Genomic DNA, 22,182 nt, shown 5'->3' on the forward strand with positions numbered 1-22,182 from the left:
ACTGGGCAGAAATCCATCTGTAAGCGGGGAACGACTGCTGTTATGATTAAGAAGATAGTCATCTACTCTTATTTTCATCCACGTATTGGATTACAGAAGTCTAGAACCTGATTTTGTTAGCTAAATGAAGTGTTGCTTTTGTAGGGAGAAAAGGTAACAAATTTTTCCGAGTTACTGAGTCAGAACGATGAAACCAAATATTTAGAAAAACGACGTAAGAAGCGAATCTGTAAGTACAAAAAACTCCTGTATTGCAGCGCACCACTTATTCTGTGTGTTTGTACCTGCCTCAGTATCCCCAGGTTTTCATTCTACCTCCTGAAATTTCATCTCTTTCAACGAGCAGTGAGCGAATACACTACTTAGGCGCTGTTGGTTGGGAGATTCGGGAAGGCCAGGTTCAGCCGTCTAGGTTTTTCTGCAGTTTGCCCACGATGGCGCCATGCCTTCGCGAAGTATGAGAATTGTGTGTGTGTGAATCGTGGGGTCATGACTGTAGTGAATGGTGATGAGAGATGGGAGAAGTGAAATCCAGTACCGACACACAGCCTACTCCTTTCGAATAGCACCAAGGGGGCGCAGAGCTTAGCGCCACCTTTTGCCGGACGGCTCACCATCGACAGTATCAGATGCCTACACTACACGAGACGCTGCAGAAAGGTGTGGTGTCACCGCCAGACACCACACTTGCTAGGTGGTAGTTTTAAATAGGCCGCGGTCCATTAGTACATGTCGGACCTGCGTGTCGCCACTGTGTGATCGCAGACCGAGCGCCACCACAAGGCAGGTCTCGAGATACGGAATAGCACTCGCCCCAGTTGTACGGACGACTTTGCTAGCGACTACACTGACGAAGCCTCGCTCCTTTGCCGAGCAGATAGTTAGAATAGCCATCAGCTAAGTCCATGGCTACGACCTAGCAAGGCGCCATTAGCCTTACATAGCTTGTACCTAAAGAGTCTCACTTGTATCGTCAAGAGCGATGTACAACAAGGATGGATTAAAGTTAAGTATTCCAGAAGCCACGTACTTTTCTTTATAGCATTCATTTAGTATCCTGTTTCAGACCTCACGCCATCCTTCGAGTGTTTATAGCGTGCATTGCGGTCCCCTCAAATCACACTGTGTCGGCACTTCTGTCGACACATCATATGGCGACGAGTCAAAAAAGGGTCTTGTTCTTTCTACTTGCTTACATTTACTTGTCATGGCTTCTCCAGATGTACTGTCCGAATTTTATCGCCTGCAGAATCGGGCAGACGCAGGCGTTATTGGATGCCCTTGGACAGCTCGTCCAGGGTCAACGTGCAATGCAAAACGATGCGCCGGCCGCCGCTTCACTGCTACCGCAGCCACAACATGCTGTTGCACCCCCGTTCCGGCCATTTGACCCAGCTAAGGAAACATGGACGGAGTGGTCACGCCAATTTGGATTTCATCTCGCCGCCTACAGAATTCAAGGTAACGAGCGGCAGCCTCACTTATTGTCGTGTGTAGGGGTGCAAACGTACCGTGTGATAGTGAAATTATTTCCCCGACGCGACGTAGCAACTCTGTCCTACGAAGAAATTTTGTCTGCTTTAGAGGCCTATTTCAAGGAAACAGTTAATGTAGTTGCAAAACGGTATACGTTCTTTCGTAAAAACGTACGGCCGGTCAAACTAATCGGGAGTGAGTTGCAACTTTGCAAGGCCTTACAAGGGATTGTGCTTTTGAGTGTGAATGTGGACTCCCTTATTCAGATACTATGGTCCGTGATGCAATTGCACAGAACGTTTCTGATGTTCGTATACGGGAACAGATTTTGAAACTAGTTAATCCCTCCCTTCAACAAGTGATAGACATATTAGATAGACAAGACACACTTGACTTTGCACAGGAATCATTTGCAACTTCGCAAGCCGTGTGTCACATTAACCGGCCCGCCGGGCGCGCTGCACGAAACGATAAACAGCCCTCGCGCTCGTCCGCGCAGCTACCGCCTAGCTCTCCAAGTGTGCCGCGCAAGCATACAAATGCAGTGAAATCATGCCCGCGGTGTGCAACTAGACATTCGCGTGACAATTGCCCGTCACGCCAAGCTATTCGTTTTTACTGTAATAAGAAAGGACATGTTCAAAGTGTTTGCCAGAAAAAGCTCAGATCAGACGCTCTTAATCATTCCAGGCCCTTTTGCTTTACGCCGAAATCGAACTAAGGACACTCAGGCTCGTGGAACTTCGCCCGTGGACATTCATGTAGTTAATTCCAGTCCGTCCAGTGCCACTTTCTCTCACAGTGACTGTGTTCGTCCCACAAAATGTGTGCGTCGACGTCGCTGGAAATCACGTCCATTAGCAAGTGATGCTGTACCGGTATCAGTTCAAATTGCACGAGACAGTCGCTCTTGTCGTCAGCAGGACAATAAACTTTTTGTAGATTTGGACTTTAATGGCACGGTCATACCATTCCAGCTCGATACCGGAGCTGCAGTTTCATTGATCAATTACGACACGTACAAACAACTGGGCAAACCTCCATTGCGTGCCGCAAATGTTCAGCTCACTAGTTATTCAGGACAGCATATCCCTGTGTTAGGACAGTGCACTCTTCTTGCAACATACAAGGGACAAACAAAACTTGTCATTTTACGTTCTTCGTTCTTCTACTGCAGTGAACTTGTTTGGATTAGATTTATTTCAGTTGTTTAACATGTCTGTAGTACATCAGGTCCTATCAGTGAATCAGACTGTGCCTTCAGACAGTGTTTCTCGTCTGTGTGAAGAATTTGCAGACATTTTTGCACCGGGCTTAGGTTGCGCTCAGAACTATGAAGCACATTTGGAACTGAAAGTCAACGCGCAACCGAAATTTTTCAGAGTGCGCAATGTTCCTCACGCATTGCGTGATGAGATCGCAAGAACATTACACGATTTAGAATCACAAGGTGTAATTGAACTTGTGCAAGCTTCTCTCTGGGCCTCACCCTTAGTAATTTTGCCGAAACCTTCCGGAAAATTGAGACTTTGTGTGGACTTCAAGGCAACAGTGAATCCACAATTAGTGATTGGAACTTATCCTTTACCCCGCTCGGAAGATCTTTTTGATAAACTGTGCCCGGGTCAATATTTTTCAAAGTTGGACCTAGCAGATGCGTACTTGCAAATACCAGTGGACAAGGAATCCCAGCGCGTCTTGGTGGTTAACACGCATTTTGGTTTGTACCGATTCAAAAGACTGCCATTCGGGTGTGCATCCGCCCCTGCATTGTTTCAGCAATATTTACAAACTGTTTGTGCGTCGGTCCCTACTGCTGCGAACTATCTGGACGATATTGTGATCTCCAGAAAGACAGCAGAAGAACATTTCGCAAATCTAAGAACGTTATTTCAGGTATTGCGACACAATGGTCTTCGCTTGCAGAAGGACAAATGCGTTTTTTTTGCTCGTGACTTACCGTATCTGGGACATGTCATAAATGCACAAGGAATACATCCCAGTCCAGAGCACCTCCGTGCCATACACGGCTTGCCTTCGCCGCAGAATTTGAAGCAGCTGCAGAGTGTGTTGGGAAAAATTAACTATTATCATAACTTTATCCCGCATGCCTCTTCCATTTCAGCTCCGCTTCATCGCTTACGCCGTAAAGGTGTTCCGTTCGTCTGGACGACGGAATGCGAACGCGCCTTTCGCCAGTTGAAATCGGCGTTGCTTTCTAATACTTGCCTTACGCCATTCGATCCCCAGAAACCCCTTTTGTTGATGGTAGATGCATCGGACTTCGGGATCGGTGCTGTGCTTGCGCACAAAGATGGATCGCATGATCGCCCTATTGCCTTTGAGTCCAAATTACTCTCGTCTACGCAAAGAAATTACTCGCAGATAGAGAAAGAAGCTTTGGCTCTCGTCTTTGGTGTTACAAAGCTTCATGATTTCTTGTATGGTCGTCACTTTACCATCATCACAGACCACAAACCTTTGACATCGCTTTTTCATCCGAACAAGCCTGTACCTCCACGTACAGCGCAGAAATTTATTCGCTGATCTATTTTCCTCTTGCAGTACCGCTACGATATCTTGTATCGGTCCACTGCTAAGCACGGAAACGCTGATGCGTTGTCCCGTTTGCCTGTTGCTGAGGATAGAGCATTCGATTCTTCCGAAATTGCTTGCATGTTCATTGATTCGGAAACCGATGACGTGGTCGACTTGTTTCCGATTGGTTTTGGTCGTGTAGCTACAGCCACAGCTGCTGACCCTGTCCTTGCTACCGTTTTGCGTTTTGTTGCTACGCCATGGCTCTTGTCAAAGTCACGGATCGAGGATCCGTTGGTTCGCCGATTTTTTGCTCATAAGGAGAGACTTTTTGTACGACGTGGTGTTTTGTTGTTGCGTTCTCATAATGATCAGTCCAGAGTCGTGGTCCCACGTTCGTTACAGTCCTCTGTCTTACGGCTTCTCCACCAAGGACATTGGGGTATAGTGCGAACGAAACAACTTGCTCGTCAGCACTGTACTTGGTTCGGAATCGATGCTGCGATTACGAATATGTGCTCTTCTTGCCTGGCGTGTGCCGAACAACAATCCGCACCGCCGCGGAAATTCTTTGCATGGCCGAAAGCCACTTCCCCTTGGCAACGCTTGCACATCGATTTTGCTGGTCCATTCTGGAATGCTCGATGGTTGGTTGTGGTCGATTCTTTTAGTAATTTTCCTTTTGTTGTCCGGATGTCTTCCACGACGTCATCTGCCACCATCCAAGCGTTGTCTGGAATTTTTTGCATTGAAGGTCTTCCACAGATTATTGTTTCCGACAATGGCCCACAATTCATGTCCGCAGAATTTGTCATTCTGCAAGGCCAATGGTATTCAACACCTGACGTCCGCGCCGTTTTCGCCTCAGTCAAACGGTGCCGCTGAACGACTGGTCCGGACTTTCAAGTCACAGATGTTGAAGTTGAAAGAGTCGCATTCTCGGGAGGATGCGTTGTTGCTCTTTTTGTCTTCGTATCGCTCTCAGCCCCGAGGTGGTCGCTCGCCGGCTGAGTTGCTCCACAGTCGTCCTCATCGAACCTTGATGTCTTTGCTGCATCCGCCGCATCAGGTTCCTGTGCAGCGGCAGACTCCTGCTTTTGCTCCAGGCGACGTTGTGTTCTATCGCAACTTTCGCGGTTCACGGCGTTGGCTCGCAGGGCGCATTCTTCGCTGCCTCGGCCGCGCGATGTATTTGGTTTTGGGGGCCTCTGGTGAGGTGCGTCGGCATCTCAATCAGCTGCGCCTCTGTCGTCGCACGGGTTCAGCCGCTCCCCGTCTGCTTTCAGCGACGGTGCCGTCCGGCCAGCGCCCTGGGGACCCATCTACTGGCTCGCCTCATCCCCAGGTGTTACCGACGCTGCCTTCCATTTTGCCCCATGGCGACGCGTCGCCGCCGCCGCCGCTTGGTCTCCCGCCGGCGCCGCCCGCAGTGGACGCTTCGCTGCAACCGCCAAGCGCCTCCCTGGGTCACGCGCCGCCGATCGCTTCCCGTGACCAGCTGTCCTCCGCCACGGAACTCTTGCCCGCTCCGGACCACATGGCGTCTTCGCGCGTCGGGTACCCCGACGCAATGGAGGTCGACCCTTCGGCCCCTCCTGTCTCTTTACGGGCGCATACACCGCATGTTGACGTGCACCCTGGAGTAGGTTTTCAGGCGTTTCCTAGCTCCCCTCGGACCGAATGGCCGGGTGAGGGTGGCACAGCCTCGCCTGTTGTTAGGCTCCCCACCTCGTCGCATACGTCAACATGGGGTCCTCCCACGGCGGGCGGAAGCCTTATAACACGACCGTCCGCCGATTTGCGGGGGAGGAATGTGGTGTCACCGCCAGACACCACACTTGCTAGGTGGTAGTTTTAATTCGGCCGCGGTCCATTAGTACATGTCGGACCCGCGTGTCGCCACTGTGTGATCGCAGACCGAGCGCCACCACAAGGCAGGTCTCGAGATACGGAATAGCACTCGCCCCAGTTGTACGGACGACTTTGCTAGCGACTACACTGACGAAGCCTCGCTCCTTTGCCGAGCAGATAGTTAGAATAGCCTTCAGCTAAGTCTATGGCTACGACCTAGCAAGGCGCCATTAGCCTTACATAGCTTGTACCTAAAGAGTCTCACTTGTATCGTCAAGAGCGATGTACAACAAGGATGGATTAAAGTTAAGTATTCCAGAAGCTACGTACTTTTCTTTATAGCATTCATTTAGTATCCTGTTTCAGACCTCACGCCATCCTTCGTGTGTTTATAGCGTGCATTGCGGTCCCCTCAAATCACACTGTGTCGGCACTACTGTCGACACATCAAAAGGTTTAGAATATAATCCAGGACATCGACCTGAGGTCTGGTGGTCAGGAATTTTACGCCACCATCCCATTTCACCTTCGCCGTAAAAGCAAAGGGAAAATAGCCAACAGCACGTACTTTACCCATACGGCTAACCATACAATTACTATCCACGCCAGACGTTACTCTCCTTCGGTGATCTGACTAAAACCGGTGTGACTATTTAATAAAAGGCTGCAGAATCCTCTGCAGTTTTCGTCTACGCACAACGACAACATTCATAGTTAAATATGGATTAAGCATTGCTATGAATAGCGTTGGGCTTTGAATTCTCTTATATACCGCCATGAAATGCTAAAATACATCACAATAAGAAGTAAAAGACAATAATATGTATCTAAATGAAAGTATCACATGAAAAGGAGATATGTAGTCTATAGCCCAAAAGTGATAGCTTATGCTCCTACACAAACACCGTGTGGTGGATGGCAGTCCGCAGCTCGTGGTCGTGCGGTAGCGTTCTCGCTTCCCGCGCCCGGGTTCCCGGTTTCGATTCCCGGCGGGGTCAGGCATTTTCTCTGCCTCGTGATGACTGGGTGTTGTGTGATGTCCTTAGGTTAGTTAGGTTTAAGTAGTTCTAAGTTCTAGGGGACTGATGACCACAGATGTTAAGTCCCATAGTGCTCAGAGCCATTTGAACCATTTGTGGATAGCACTCCCCTATGTGCCACATATTGTGATGTGGAGCGCGGGAAATTCACTACGTAAATGCCTCTGTACGTGATACAGATCGTATAATATTGTCTTCACTGTCCCTATGGGAGCGATAAATGTGCGGCTGTAGTACACTACTGGCCATTAAAATTGCTTCACCAAGAAGAAATGCAGATGATAAACAGGTATCCATTGGACAAATATATTATACTAGAACTGACATGTCGTTACATTTTCACGATATTTGGGTGCATAGATCCTGAGAATTCAGTACCCAGAACAACCACCTCTGGTTGTAATAACGGCCTTGATACGCCTGGGCATTGAGTCAAACAGAGCTTGGATGGCGTGTACAGGTACAGCTGCCCATGCAGCTTCAACACCATATCACAGTTCATCAAATATAGTGACTGGCGTATTGTGACGAGCCAGTTGCTCGGCCACCATTGACCAGACATTTTCAATTGGTGAGAGATCTGGAAAATGTGCTGGCCAGGGCAGCAGTCGAACATTTTCTGTGTCCAGAAAGGCCCGTACAGGACCTGCAACTTGCGGTCGTGCATTATCCTGCTGAAATGTAGGGTTTAGTAGGGATCGAATGTAGGGTAGAGCCACGGATTGTAACACATCTGAAATGTAACGTCCACTGTTCAAAGTGTCGTCAATGCGAGCAAGAGGTGACTGAGACGTGTAACCAATGGCACCCCATACCATCACGCCGGGTGATACGTTAGTGTGGCGATGACGAATACACGCTTCCAATGTGCGTTCACCGCGATGTCGCCAAACACGGATGCGACCATCATGATGCTGTAAACGGAACCTGGATTCGTCCGAAAAAATGACGTTTTGCCATTCGTGCACCCAGGTTCGTCGTTGAATACACCATCGGTGGCGCTCCTGTCTGTGATGCAGCGTCAAAGGTAACCGCAGCCATGGTCTCCGAGCTGATAGTCCATGCTGCTGCAAACGTCGTCGAACTGTTCGTGCAGATGGTTGTTGTCTTGCAAACGTCCCCATCTGTTGACTCAGGGATCGAGACGTGGCTGGACGATCCATTACAGCCCTGCGTATAAGATGCCTGTCATCTTGACTGCTAGTGATACGAGGACGTTGGGATCTAGCACGGCGCTCCGTATTACCCTCCTGAACCCACCGATTCCATATTCTGCCAACAGTAATTGGATCTCGCAACGCGAGCAGCAATGTCGTGATACGATAAATCGCAATCGCGATAGGCTACAATCCGACGTTTATCAAAGTCGGAAACATGATGGTTACGAATTTCACCTCTTTACACGAGGCATCACAACAACGTTTCGGCAGGCAACACCGGTCAACTGCTGTTTGTGTATGGGACATCGGTTGGTAACTTTCCTCATGTCGGCACGTTGTAGGTGTCGCCACCGGCGCCAACCTTGTGTGAATGCTTTGAAAAGCTAATCATTTGCATATCACAGCATCTATTTCCTGTCACTTAAATTTCGCGACTGTAGCACGTCATATTCGAGGTGTAGCAATTGTAATGGCCAGTAGTGTATTCTCCTAGAGTCCTGAACACTGCCTCTTAAGACTGTTAGAGATTAGTTGAAATCTGCCGGCCGTGGTGGTCTAACGGTTCTAGGCGCTCAGTCCGGAACAGCGCGACTGCTACGGCCGCAGGTTCGAATCCTGCCTCGGACATGGATGTGTGTGATGTCCTTAGGTTAGTTAGGTTTAAGTAGTTCTAAGTTCTAGGGGACTGATGACCATAGATGTTAAGTCCCATAGTGCTCAGAGCCACTTTTACTTACATGCATAAGTAAATATCAAACGGGTTCTTCAAGGGCCTCAGTTATTCATGTAACAGCTTTAGATTTTGAACGTGATGACTAAAATATAGTTGCCGTTAACTGAACTGAATGTAATTTTGTTAATTTCTATTTATTGATTGCAAAGCAAGGCCTGAGAGAATTTCGATTGTTGCCGTGGAGCGGCCAAGATGAAACTTACTGAACTCATGGAATCTGTATAGTTTGAAAACATGAACTTTAACGTAATTTAATTATCGATTGCAATTTAAAAAGGTTCTTATAACGAAATCTCTCGCATTTACAGTTACTGTTAACACTGAAAAATAAATTAATACTTGGGCGCGTAATGGCCGACCAGAGGCTGCATAGGAAGATGAGCTTCTCGCAGCGCAAATTACTGAAAAAATGCTTATTAAAAATAGTTAGCCACTGCGAGCATTTGAGGTTGCAACTATTATAAAGAATTCATTTTGTAATAATAATAACAAATTTGTTTTGGCAATGAATATGAATAACTTACATAAAATATGTGTAGCCGCTCAATGGCTGCCTTCCGTATAGCGAAACAAACCAGTGTCTCCCGCAAAATACGTCCTTCCTCCTCGGCCGTACAATCGCGTCTCTTTCGATCCTTTTTTATTTTCATAGACATTAAATAAAGGTGCTATCGGTGCATATCAGTTGTTTCAAGAACATTAACTATATGTTTTACACTAATTATATTCATAAAATACGTAAACTACGATTTACAACCGCTAGTCCGCAGCTCGTGGTCGTGCGGTAGTGATCTCGCTTCCCGCGCCCGGGTTCTCGGGTTCGATTCCCGGCGGGGTCAGGGATTTTCTCTGCCCCATGATGACTGGGTGTTGTGTGATGTCCTTAGGCTAGTTAGGTTTAAGTAGTTCTAAGTTCTAGGGGACTGATGACCATAGCTGTTAAGTCCCATAGTGCTCAGAGCCATTTGAACCATTTTTACAACCGCTAAAAATGTCAATATTTATGTGACGTACCGTCACATGGACCCCCTAGTGAGGGTGTACGTAATAAAGTCCACTGTTTATGTACAGACTCACTACGGTTTTATATTTAGTTCAGTTTTGTGGACGGCCAAAAGTTTGTTTGGCCCACCTATTTCAATTCACTGTTCAATACTCTGTTCATTACACAATTATGGTTGTCACAATTACAGGTGAGTACGTCTATCAGTCCCATCTGTCATTCTGTTTTATTATGAATAGGAACAATCCGGTATCTTACAAACCCGAGGCACTTTGACTTACGCTCCCCCATTCGGGTTACAGGCGTAAAGGAAAAAAACGGGCCAAAAAAACCCCGCCCGGAGCCTTCGGATTGTTGTTATTACGGTTAATTTTGATTTACATTGAATGTATAGCACATGCACACAAATTAACAGACAAATATATACGTATACATTTACATTACAAAAAATCATCACTAAAACATGAAATTACATAACGTCCAACAGTCTTTTTTTTGTACAGATAGTTGTTTTAGGCTTTGTGTTTTTGACTGTTACCATTTTACGTGGTATATCAGTTAATCGTCGACTACAACATTTTTGGATCTGATCGAAATAAACGTTGCCGACGGCGGTTTGTTGTTGGTCTGGCGAGGTGTCGCTTCTGGCGTAGACGATAGCGTATGTGACCGCTTGTAGCAGCCGGCGCCGGTTCGTTGGCCCAAGCGGTGACGTAGGCGCGAACAGCTGCCGGTCGGTGGGCGTGGCGCCGCGCCCGCTGCGTGGACAGGACAACCGCCGATTTCACCTAGTATCAGTTCATCAGCATAATAAAGTAAATATACCTGCTATAAGTGTTGGAAGAAAATTCATTAAACACTCCACAGTCACTCGTGTTCACTGTTTACGTAATGCATTGTAAGAATGTACGAACGAACGAGTTCCAGGCCTTTAAATAAGTTCTGGTACTAACTTACATATTTTACACTGATTTAACATAACTGTAGTTTTAAGCTAAGTGGTCACTTGATCGCAGTCACTATGTCACTATGGTGAGTGTTCGGTTGAGTACGTCGCGGTGACACTTTTCGCTTCATATCACTTGGCCTGCGTCGCTTCTAGCGTGCTTCTGCCGGTCCGGAAACCACAGTTCGCTGTGCGCTACCTATAGCGTATTTTCTCAGTCCACTGCTAGGGCTCCGTTTATCAGAAGTCTCACTTCTTTGCCGAAACATTTATCCGCATTGTGAATGTCTATCATGTTTCGCATCTAAATTGTTTTCTGGGAAAGGCACACCATTTGAGCTATTAATTTTTATTCCTTTGTTCACTATACTTTCAGAACAGTCATCCACTGTTAAACACAGTCACACATGTTGTGTTCTTGCACAGTTAACTGTTCACACTTTTATGTCGATCCAATTCGTAGTTCAGTTCATCCGTTTTTTCACTATTTGAGCGTTCGGATAGTCACTTTTAAACTGGAACATGGTTTATAGCATTTTACTAGAATTACATAATAAATTTGCTTTCCATTTTATATGTTAATATTATGTATATACATAGATATGGTACAATTAGAGTTCCTTCTAGGTCAATTTATCACTTAGTATTCAGTGATTGACCTAGTTGTCACCTCTTATTTAAAGTGTTGACCAGTTGGTCATACTGGACCCGTGAGTTCAGTAGGTTTTATGACATGTCTATTATTTATTCATTCAACACTGATTCAGAAACTTTTGTCATTGTTGCGTTTTCAGCTGCCTTGCTTGCGAGCGGGTGTACCTGCAAGCGCCTTCAAGCTGGAATCAGTGTGGAAGTTGAGCGATATTATTCTGTTTGAATTTTTTTTTTTTTTTTTTTTTTTTTTTTTTTTACGAGAATTCTCGCTGTTAATTTGCGCGTCCGACAACCATGCACAATGCTTCCTCCATTTTCAAGGTTTATCCTGTGCAGAGCGTCCTTACGCAGATTCATTTGCTAATCTCATTTCTGTCACGGCACTTGTTTAAGTTCAGTATTCTCCTTCTGTCACAACTCACTCATACATACACTTAACAACTACTCTATATCTAACAAGCACAAGTATAAAATCAAATAAACATTAAATAAATCTTACTAACTAGGCATACAACTTACATCTACTTTTACACACTACACATTTTAGACTTAAACCCTTAAGTATCCCTGGATATAAACGGTTTTAAGTCCTTGTGCGGGAACAAGCCTCTTATCTTTCCTGTGTCCGGGTGTGCCAACAGGTAACACCCGTCATGTGGTATCTCTAAAATCCTATGTGGTCCTGTATACAAGAGTTGCCGCTTTCTGTTGACTTTTTTGATACTCGAGGACTTGGGATGACTCTTGAGCATCACCAAGTCTCCTCTGTTGTACGTGTAGAGTTTATTAAATGTGCGATCTTACTTCTTCTTCCTAATGGCTGCATTGTGTTGCATTGCGAACAGGGCTTGCTGTAGCTTCTGCTCTCTGTTTGCAAGTCGTGGAATTCGTCGCAAAAGCTTTAACCACTCCTCGTCGGGTGAATCCTGTGTCATGAGTTCATTTGGTGTGCACCCAGTGGATTCATGGGGTATATTATTATGTATTTTCTCGAATTGAGGTGCTAACTCAATCCATTTCGTTTGATGATTTGCCGCATATGTGCGGACAAACCTGTTGAATTCGCGGAAGCAACGTTTGACAGGGTTCGCGCTCGGGTTATACAATGACAAACAAACATGCTTGATGTTATGTTCCAAAATAAACACTTTCCAGTCGTGACTTTTAAAATAAGTAGCATTGTCAGTTAATAAAGTCATCGGCTTTCCGACGTTCGGTATGTAATCTGATACCATTTTCCTGACTATTGCTTTTGTGGTAGACATTTTTGTAGGATGCAACTTCAAATGTTTTGAAAAAATGTCCAATGCTGCTACCACATACTTCAACCCGCCTCTTGCTATCGGCAAGGGTGCTGGTGCTGTCGGCACTATTGGGTGTAGCTCGTGTCTCGCGCTACGAGTGCACGGTTTTGTCTTTTGACAAATAAGGCAAGTTCTCACAAGAGCCTTCACCTTACGATGCAAGTTTGGGAAGTAGCAGTACCTAGACAATAAGTCTGCGCATTTCTTTCCGCCAAAGTGTCCCCAAGAATCGTGTGTGTACCATATTAAATTCTCTACTGACTGTGTTGGTATACACACACACCAGTTTTCAGATGAAACTTCCTGGCAGATTAAAACTGTGTGCCCGACCGAGACTCGAACTCGGGACCTTTGCCTTTCGTGGGCAAGTGCTCTACCATCTGAGCTACCGAAGCACGACTCACGCCCGGTACTCACAGCTTTACTTCTGCCAGTATCTCGTCTCCTACCTTCCAAACTTTACAGAAGCTCTCCTGCGAACCATGCAGAACTAGCACTCCTGAAACAAAATACACTGCGGAGACATGGCTTAGCCACAGCCTGGGGGATGTTTCCAGAATGAGATTTTCACTCTGCAGCGGAGTGTGCGCTGATATGAAACTTCCTGGCAGATTAAAACTTTTTAATCTGCCAGGAAGTTTCATATCTGCGCACACTCCGCTGCAGAGTGAAAATCTCATTCCAGTTTTCAGATGTTTCAGCCCTTCGGTGGTACAAAATATAATTTTGTGTCATATATAATTTGGCAAGTTTCCCATACGGATCATTGCTTAGAGAATCCATTATTTTACACCACAACGGATCGTCACGCTGCATATGTGCGATCTCTCGACACATATGCACATATTTATTCCGCCGGATGGAATCTCCCAGTACCAAGATTTTGAATTCTGTAGATTGTTCTACAAGCCCTGCAAATTCTGGTAATGCTCGGGGTAATATAGACAACGCGTCTGCCACAACATTGTCCGACCCTTTCACATGCCTGATTTGAAAATCTTAATCCTGTAGAGCTAAAATCCACCCCGTGAGTCGCTTGTGCAACAAACGGCACGTAAGCACATAGCTGAGAGCCTGGTGGTCGCAAAAGATTATGACTCTTTTGCCATATACATAGCAGTGAAATTTCTTCAAGGCCCAGATTACTGCAAGCGCCTCTAATTCAGTTGCAGAATAGGACCGTTCACATGAATTTAACACTCGGCTGGCAAATCCTATTATCTTTACTTCTGTTTGCTGGCCGTTGTTGTCTACTTGGAATAAACAACATCCCAGCCCGCAAAAAGATGTCTGTTGCTAGATAGAAATCTCGTGACATGTCAGGATGGTGTAGGATTCCTGCATTCACTAATGCCGCTTTAATTTGGTCGTAGGCTCTCTTGCATTCTTCCGTAAAATTCCATGGCCGATTCTTTCTAAGCAGACCTAGTAAGTCCTCACTGTTTAGCAACTGCGCCGGTAAAAACCGCCTAAAAAAGGAGGCCACTCCAAGGAACGCCTTCAATTGCTTTTTCGTCTTGGGGTACGGCATCTCCTCTATCGCTTTCAGCTTCTTTGGGTTAGGTAGAATCCCCACCGGAGAAATAATATGTCCTAAGAACTTTATTTCTTGCCTGCCAAATTTTGACTTTTCGAGGTTGGCAGTAACCCCGACGGCTGCAAACCTTGCCAGCACACGGTACAAAATCTCGATGTGCTCAGACCAGGTTTCTGTGGCGATGAGAATATCATCGACATACACCGTTACCCTTTCAAGAAGATCAGGTCCTAACATGGTGTCCAGAGCTGCAATGAACATGCACGCACTTATATTCAGCCCAAACGGTAAACTCGAAATTGATAGTTTCTACCGGCGAATATAAACGCGGTATATTTTCTTGAATTTGGCGTTAACGGCACCTGCCAGTACGAGCTTTTTAAATCCAGGCTTGCTAAGTGCTTAACACCTTGAAATTTCTGAATTTGTTCCTCTATATTTTCCGGCCGGGTCCGAACAGGTATTATTAAATTATTAATATCCCGTGCGTCCAGCACCAGCCGAACGCTGCCGTCTGTTTTTGTAACCGCTAACGGAGGGCTACTATATGGTGATGTTGACGGTTCTACACTCCTGGAAATGGAAAAAAGAACACATTGACACCGGTGTGTCAGACCCACCATACTTGCTCCGGACACTGCGAGAGGGCTGTACAAGCAATGATCACACGCACGGCACAGCGGACACACCAGGAACCGCGGTGTTGGCCGTCGAATGGCGCTAGCTGCGCAGCATTTGTGCACCGCCGCCGTCAGTGTCGGCCAGTTTGCCGTGGCATACGGAGCTCCATCGCAGTCTTTAACACTGGTAGCATGCCGCGACAGCGTGGACGTGAACCGTATGTGCAGTTGACGGACTTTGAGCGAGGGCGTATAGTGGGCATGCGGGAGGCCGGGTGGACGTACCGCCGAATTGCTCAACACGTGGGGCGTGAGGTCTCCACAGTACATCGATGTTGTCGCCAGTGGTCGGCGGAAGGTACACGTGCCCGTCGACCTGGGACCGGACCGCAGCGACGCACGGATGCACGCCAAGACCGTAGGATCCTACGCAGTGCCGTAGGGGACCGTACCGCCACTTCCCAGCAAATTAGGGACACTGTTGCTCCTGGGGTATCGGCGAGGACCATTCGCAACCTCCATGAAGCTGGGCTACGGTCCCACACACCGTTAGGCCGTCTTCCGCTCACGCCCCAACATCGTGCAGCCCGCCTCCAGTGGTGTCGCGACAGGCGTGAATGGAGGGACGAATGGAGACGTGTCGTCTTCAGCGATGAGAGTCGCTTCTGCCTTGGTGCCAATGATGGTCGTATGCGTGTTTGGCGCCGTGCAGGTGAGCGCCACAATCAGGACTGCATACGACCGAGGCACACAGGGCCAACACCCGGCATCATGGTATGGGGAGCGATCTCCTACACTGGCCGTACACCACTGGTGATCGTCGAGGGGACACTGAATAGTGCACGGTACATCCAAACCGTCATCGAACCCATCGTTCTACCATTCCTAGACCGGCAAGGGAACTTGCTGTTCCAACAGGACAATGCACGTCCGCATGTATCCCGTGCCACCCAACGTGCTCTAGAAGGTGTAAGTCAACTACCCTGGCCAGCAAGATCTCCGGATCTGTCCCCCATTGAGCATGTTTGGGACTGGATGAAGCGTCGTCTCACGCGGTCTGCACGTCCAGCACGAACGCTGGTCCAACTGAGGCGCCAGGTGGAAATGGCATGGCAAGCCGTTCCACAGGACTACATCCAGCATCTCTACGATCGTCTCCATGGGAGAATAGCAGCCTGCATTGCTGCGAAAGGTGGATATACACTGTACTAGTGCCGACATTGTGCGTGCTCTGTTGCCTGTGTCTATGTGCCTGTGGTTCTGTCAGTGTGATCATGTGATGTATCTGACCCCAGGAATGTGTCAATAAAGTTTCCCCTTCCTGGGACAATGAATTCACGGTGTTCTTATTTCAATTTCCAGGAGTGTATATTTGCCACCGCAGCATTCTCTGAATTTCTCTCCCCACGGTTTGTCTTTTCGACCACGGTATTGAATAGGAGGCACGGCAGAAAGTTTGATGAGGTCTTACTTGCATGTCGAACTCATACTCTTTTATTATCCCCGGTTTTTCTGAAAACACCTGTACAAATTGGTTCAGCACTTGACTCAAATCAGATTGCTGTGACAGGCTCAGGTACGAAGATTCGGCTACTTTTGATTCAATACGCTGCTTAATAATAGCATTTTGCCGTTCCCAACCGGGTTCCGGTTCGCTGCTGCCTTGATTTACAACACAGTTGTTGTGATTCAATGCGTCAGTATCCTGTAAAGTTACCCGGACATTCCGGCGGTAGTTCACATACGCGTCCGGAGTCCTCATTAATGCCAGATCAATTTTTCGGTTTAGATAGGTTAAAGTGCATCTGGCTCGGGAGAGGTCAAGTTTTGCCTTCAATTCCCTAAGAGTGTCAAGGCCCAGTATGCAAGGCACTGTGAGATTTTTGACCACCAGGATTGAGCACAGTATGGCTTCGTTTTCCAGGGCAATCTCTGCCTGCACCTGATTCTTTATTAGCTGCACCCTGCCCCGTAGGGCACCTACTATCCTACAATTTTCTAATGGCAGGCTCGGTAACTTTTTCACACGATCCACGCACTTGAATAACTACTCATCAATACAAGGAGCACTCGCCCCTGTATCCAATATTATTATTACTTCGACCCCATTTATCTTTGCCACAAAGGCAGCCTGCACATGTTCCATTTCTTGTTGGTCCGCAGGTCGCGGATCAACTGTCAGTTCATCTTTCATGTCGCATCCGTCATTGTAGCGGAGCATATTCACCCCCACATTCTGTCTGTCCCCCTCTTTCATCTTGCCCACCGTCTGGGAAGGGCCTATAGAGGTCGGCCAGAGTTTGACGGCCTGTCGCACCCTGCCGACACGTGATCAGACACATCGGTTATTCGAACATTATCAGTCACAATTGGTGAGGTGCACTGCGGTGCGTACACGTGTGACTGATTGTTCGGAGGCTGAGGTGGAGGCGGTGGCATCGGGACGACATTGATGTGATTAACAGGCACATGACCTGACGGCATGTTTTGATGCGCCTGCCAGTTTGCTGGCCCTGCCCGTTGCCATTGCTCATTGTTAGTTCTCATATTTTTATTGCCGAAGTTGGAATTTCCTCCCCCTTCGCCTCGTCTCTTTCGATTGTAGTTTTCCCCACCTCTTTTTGGCGAAGACGGGTTTGAGTGGCCATGCTGGTACGTATTGTATCCAGTGTTGTGCCAGTGACCATCCACAGTGGGCACGCTATTCATAGTGTTTCCTTTCTTAGAGAAGTTTTCCCATTGCGAATATGCGTCACTCTTTGAATACCCGTTCTTACGATGGCTATTATGGGATTGGTTTTTTCCTTTACCGTTCGCTTGTCCGTTGTTTGTACTCCCCTGATCTCTCGTCGCCTGTGATGAAAGAGATCACAAACTGAACCTTTTGGTGCTCAGTCCATGATGCTGGGAGTACATTCCGGAAACTTTTTATAACTATTACCGGATGTACATTCTTTTTCTAATCATTAAACGTCTGGAACTGCCTGTGTTTTAATAGTGATTCTTCGTGCTTTACTTGCGCTACAGTTGGTAGCGCTACCTTTCCGTTCGCGACGACAACGCCTGAACAATTGACTGGCGTTACGGTTGCACTTTCTCGCAGTCAGCTTTTTTCACTCGGCATACATTTATCGGCACATTTCCGTACTTTGTGTTGTTGTTGTTGTGAGTGGCGCGGGGTCGATGACTGCTCGGTCCGCTCTAAGCGAGCTGCGGCCTGTGACATAGTCATCGATCTTTTGATCTATATTGTTTGACATATGTTCGACTGCTTCCTGTATATATTTCACTTCAATTTCTAAGGCGATATGCGCCTTGTCTAATTGATCTACGCGCTCGTCTATTTGCATTACCTTTTGCGAAATGTCTTTGTTTTGGTCTACGAAGTCAGCCACTTGCTGTTTTACTGCATCGATCTCCTGCGACAAATATGACACCAACGCCCTGTCACGTTGTTCAAACATTTCATTCATTTTTGCCAGGAACTGAGCATCACGCTCCTGTTCCCCGCGTTCGCGTCCAAGGCGTTCCTGTCTCTCTTTTTCCTCACGTTCGAGACGCTCTTCCACTAAAATGTCCTTAACTTGCTTAATTAATGCCTGCTCCCGTTGCTTGTCTCTCATGTCTAATTGTGCCATCAGCACCGTTAGAAAATTGGTCGTTGGTGCATGTACTTGTACAACATTTGCTGTCGATGCAGTAGCATCCTCCTTCCCTGTGCCAGTAGTCGAGTGTATTTCTTTGCTCAGTTGAGCTTGATCCTGATCAGATCCTAATATTTTGTCCGTTTCAGGTTGCTCAGCTTCCGGTTTTGGAAGTTGAGAACCCGTCATTGTGGGTGTGTTCCTCACTGGACACTCTTGTATATTTTCGTCTGTGTCATAGCCTGACAGATCTTTCCCCTCTAACCGCTTGTCCTTGCGTGTCTTCACCATTTAAACTAGTATTAATCCTGACTGGTAAGACACGAGTACACACAGAATCTATTTTCCCCCAAAAATGACACAGACACAAAATATTCTAACTACACAAAGCACATACAAAACACTGAAATCAAGTAAAGCAAAGAAGCTACCTGCTACTATTACTACTGAAACTAACAGTTACACTTTCGTACTCGTTATATTTCCGTTGCACTGTGAAAAATTTTACTTCTGCAAAAATATTACTTTGGCAATCAAATTCACTAGCATTTATTTGATTCAGACAGCTGATTGTGTGACCTCAAATCCAGAACACTAATCACTGTCTCAGAATTCTAACACTGATTTTTGTTCAGTACTAGTAAATGAATCTGTTTCACTATCCACTGACGTTAAAACAAATTGCGTAAACACTTTTGGCAAATTTTAACTCAAGAAGATAAACACAGTGCATGGCCCCCGGATCCTTTCTTCCTTTAGTTTCCAGCCCAGAAGCGCATGCATATACACCCTTACCTTTATTAGTTATTGTTGCTTGGTGTTGTCTTTATCTCAGTCGAGACAATGGTAGGCATGTAATCAGCTTCATGTCCATTTATCTTCACTGGTTGGATCTCGTTCAAGTTTTGTATTTTTGGTACATGGAAATAGATTACATATATGGCATTAATTTCACATACATATAATTATATACATAAAAAAATTTCTTTTGAATATAGTTTTCTAGACGGACAACCATATCTCAGTCATTTCTGTGTTTAATATTGGTACATAAAGTTTGGGCCCCCACGTTGTTGGGCGCCACTTGTGACGTCAATCTGTATAATTTAAAAGCATGAACTTTAACGTAAATTATTTAATCTGTTGCAATTTTAAAAGGTTCGTACAACGAAATCTCTCGCATTTACATTTACTGTTAACACTTTGATAAATAAATTAATAGTTCGGCGCGTAATGGCCGCCCAGAGGCTGCATAGGAAGATGAGCATCTCGCAGCGCAAATTACTGAAAAAATGCTTATTAAAAATAGTTAGCACTGCGAGCATTTGAGGTTACAACTATTACAAAAAAATTCATGTTGTAATAATAATAACAAGTTTGTTTTGGCAATAAATATGAATAACTTACATAAAATATGTGTAGCCGCTCAATGGCTGCCTTCCGTATAGCGAAACAAAACAGTGTGTCTCCCACAAAATACGTCCTTCCTCTTCGGCCGTACAATCGCGTCTCTTTCGATCCTTTTTTATTTTCATAGACATTGAATAAAGCTGCTATCGGTGCATATCAGTTGTTTCAAGAACATTAACTATATGTTTTACACTAATTATATTCATAAAATACGTAAACTACGATTTACAACCGCTAAAAATGTCAATACTTATGTGACGTACCGTCACAAGCGGCTTCGGTCACAAAAATTGACAACGAACGGGAGAGTGGAGAGCTGACCACATGCCCTCCATAACCGCACCCATTGACACCTGTTAGGCTGAAAATGACGCTGCAGTCGGTCGATACTGCTGGGCCTTTTGAGGCTTCTTCGGCGTTTTGTTCTTTCAGGTAATCACCATTAGCTACAACACACCTCTGATATCATTTGTTAAGGCGTTGGCAAACGCTTGTTGTGGAATCGCTCAAATCGCTGCGGCCACGCGTTGTTGGATGTCCGCAACGTCTTCGAAGTCTGTGCCTACCAGCGTCAAATTAAAGTGAAACAAAAAGAAGTCTCTCGGCGCCAAATCTGAAAGACAAGGAGGCTGTTGCAAAACAATCACCTTGCGCAGAGCGACAAAGTTGAGCACATAGATAGCGATGTGCGGACGGGCGTTATCGCCGACGAAATTCCACCGTCTACTCAGGTACAGTTGTGGCCGAATCCGCTGGATGCGTTGCAGCAGCCGTTTCAAAACTCAGTCATAAACTTCCATGTTGACAATTTGGTCCTCGGGTAGTAATTCCTGAGAGATGAAGCCCTTCCTGTAGGAAAAGGCGATCATCATCGACGGAAGCTTGGATTTTGCCAGCCGACTTTTTTTTGGTTCGCGAAAGATGATGAACATCATACCACTGACGGTCGGTGGGCCCCTGGATCGTGTTGGTAGCACCAGGTCTCATATCCTGTAATGATGGTTTTCAAAACGTGATGATGCTGGCCAGACATGTCGATGACATGTCCAGACGTTTCCATCCGTGTTTGCTCCTTCTCGTCTGTCAGCGTGTGCGGTACAAACCGGGCACCGATCTTCCGCCTTTTTTAAAATTTCTGAACAATACCTCTTACACCGTCTCTGCTTATCTTCGACTCTTCTGTTGTCATTCTCAGTCGCCGACCCTCCGTAAGCATCCGTTTCACTCTCTCGACGTTGTCTGGCACTGTTCTTGTTGACAGTCGACCCAAAAGTGGCTCATCCATGAAGCCTCTCTTTCCGACTCTAAAGAGTTTAAATCACGCAATACACACTTCCTAGTTACTGCTTCAACTTCGTACACTTGCACTGACATCCCAAGAGTCTACGTCACAGTGTTCACTAAGTTGAAGCAAAATTTCATGCCAACGGGTTGCACCATTTTGCAGTGACACAAGTTTTCATATTGACTCCGTTAATTTGGTGGCAGGGTGCACCATTGCTTCACTTCGGCAGTTTTCGCCATAGGAAGCGCCTGTTGACACTTCTCTCATTATAACTGACGCTGATGTTAGCCTTTGGGACCATTCAACGAATTTTTCAGCGCGCCTTGTATTTTTTAAGCGATCTCCTCTGTAGAGTGAATGCATTTACACAGTATAGGGATAGAGAAACAATTAAAATCGCTCAAAAGAGGAAAGGCCTCTGGACCTGATGGGATACCAGTTCAATTTTACACAGAGTACGCGAAGGAACTTGCCCCCCTTCTTGCAGCGGTGTACCGTAGGCCTCTAGAAGAGCGTAGCGTTCCAAAGGATTGGAAAAGGGCACAGGTCATCCCCGTTTTCAAGAAGGGACGTCGAGCAGATGTGCAGAACTATAGACCTATATCTCTAACGCCGATCAGTTACAGAATTTTGGAACACGTATTGTGTTCGAGTATAATGACTTTTCTGGAGACAAGAAATCTACTCTGTAGGAATCAGCATGGGTTTCGAAAAAGACGGTCATGTGAAACCCAGCTCGCGCTATTCGTCCACGAGACTCAGAGGGCCATAGATACGGGTTCACAGGTAGATGCCGTGTTTCTTGACTTCCGCAAGGCGTTCGATACAGTTCCCCACAGTCGTTTAATGAACAAAGAAAGAGCATATGGACTACCAGACCAATTGTGTGATTGGATTGAGGAGTTCCTAGACAACAGGACGCAGCATGTCATTCTCAATGGAGAGAAGTCATCCGAAGTAAGAGTGATTTCAGGTGTGCCG

The sequence above is a fragment of the Schistocerca serialis genome, chromosome 4 (assembly GCF_023864345.2).
Source record: "Schistocerca serialis cubense isolate TAMUIC-IGC-003099 chromosome 4, iqSchSeri2.2, whole genome shotgun sequence".
Classification (NCBI taxonomy): Eukaryota; Metazoa; Arthropoda; class Insecta; order Orthoptera; family Acrididae; genus Schistocerca; species Schistocerca serialis.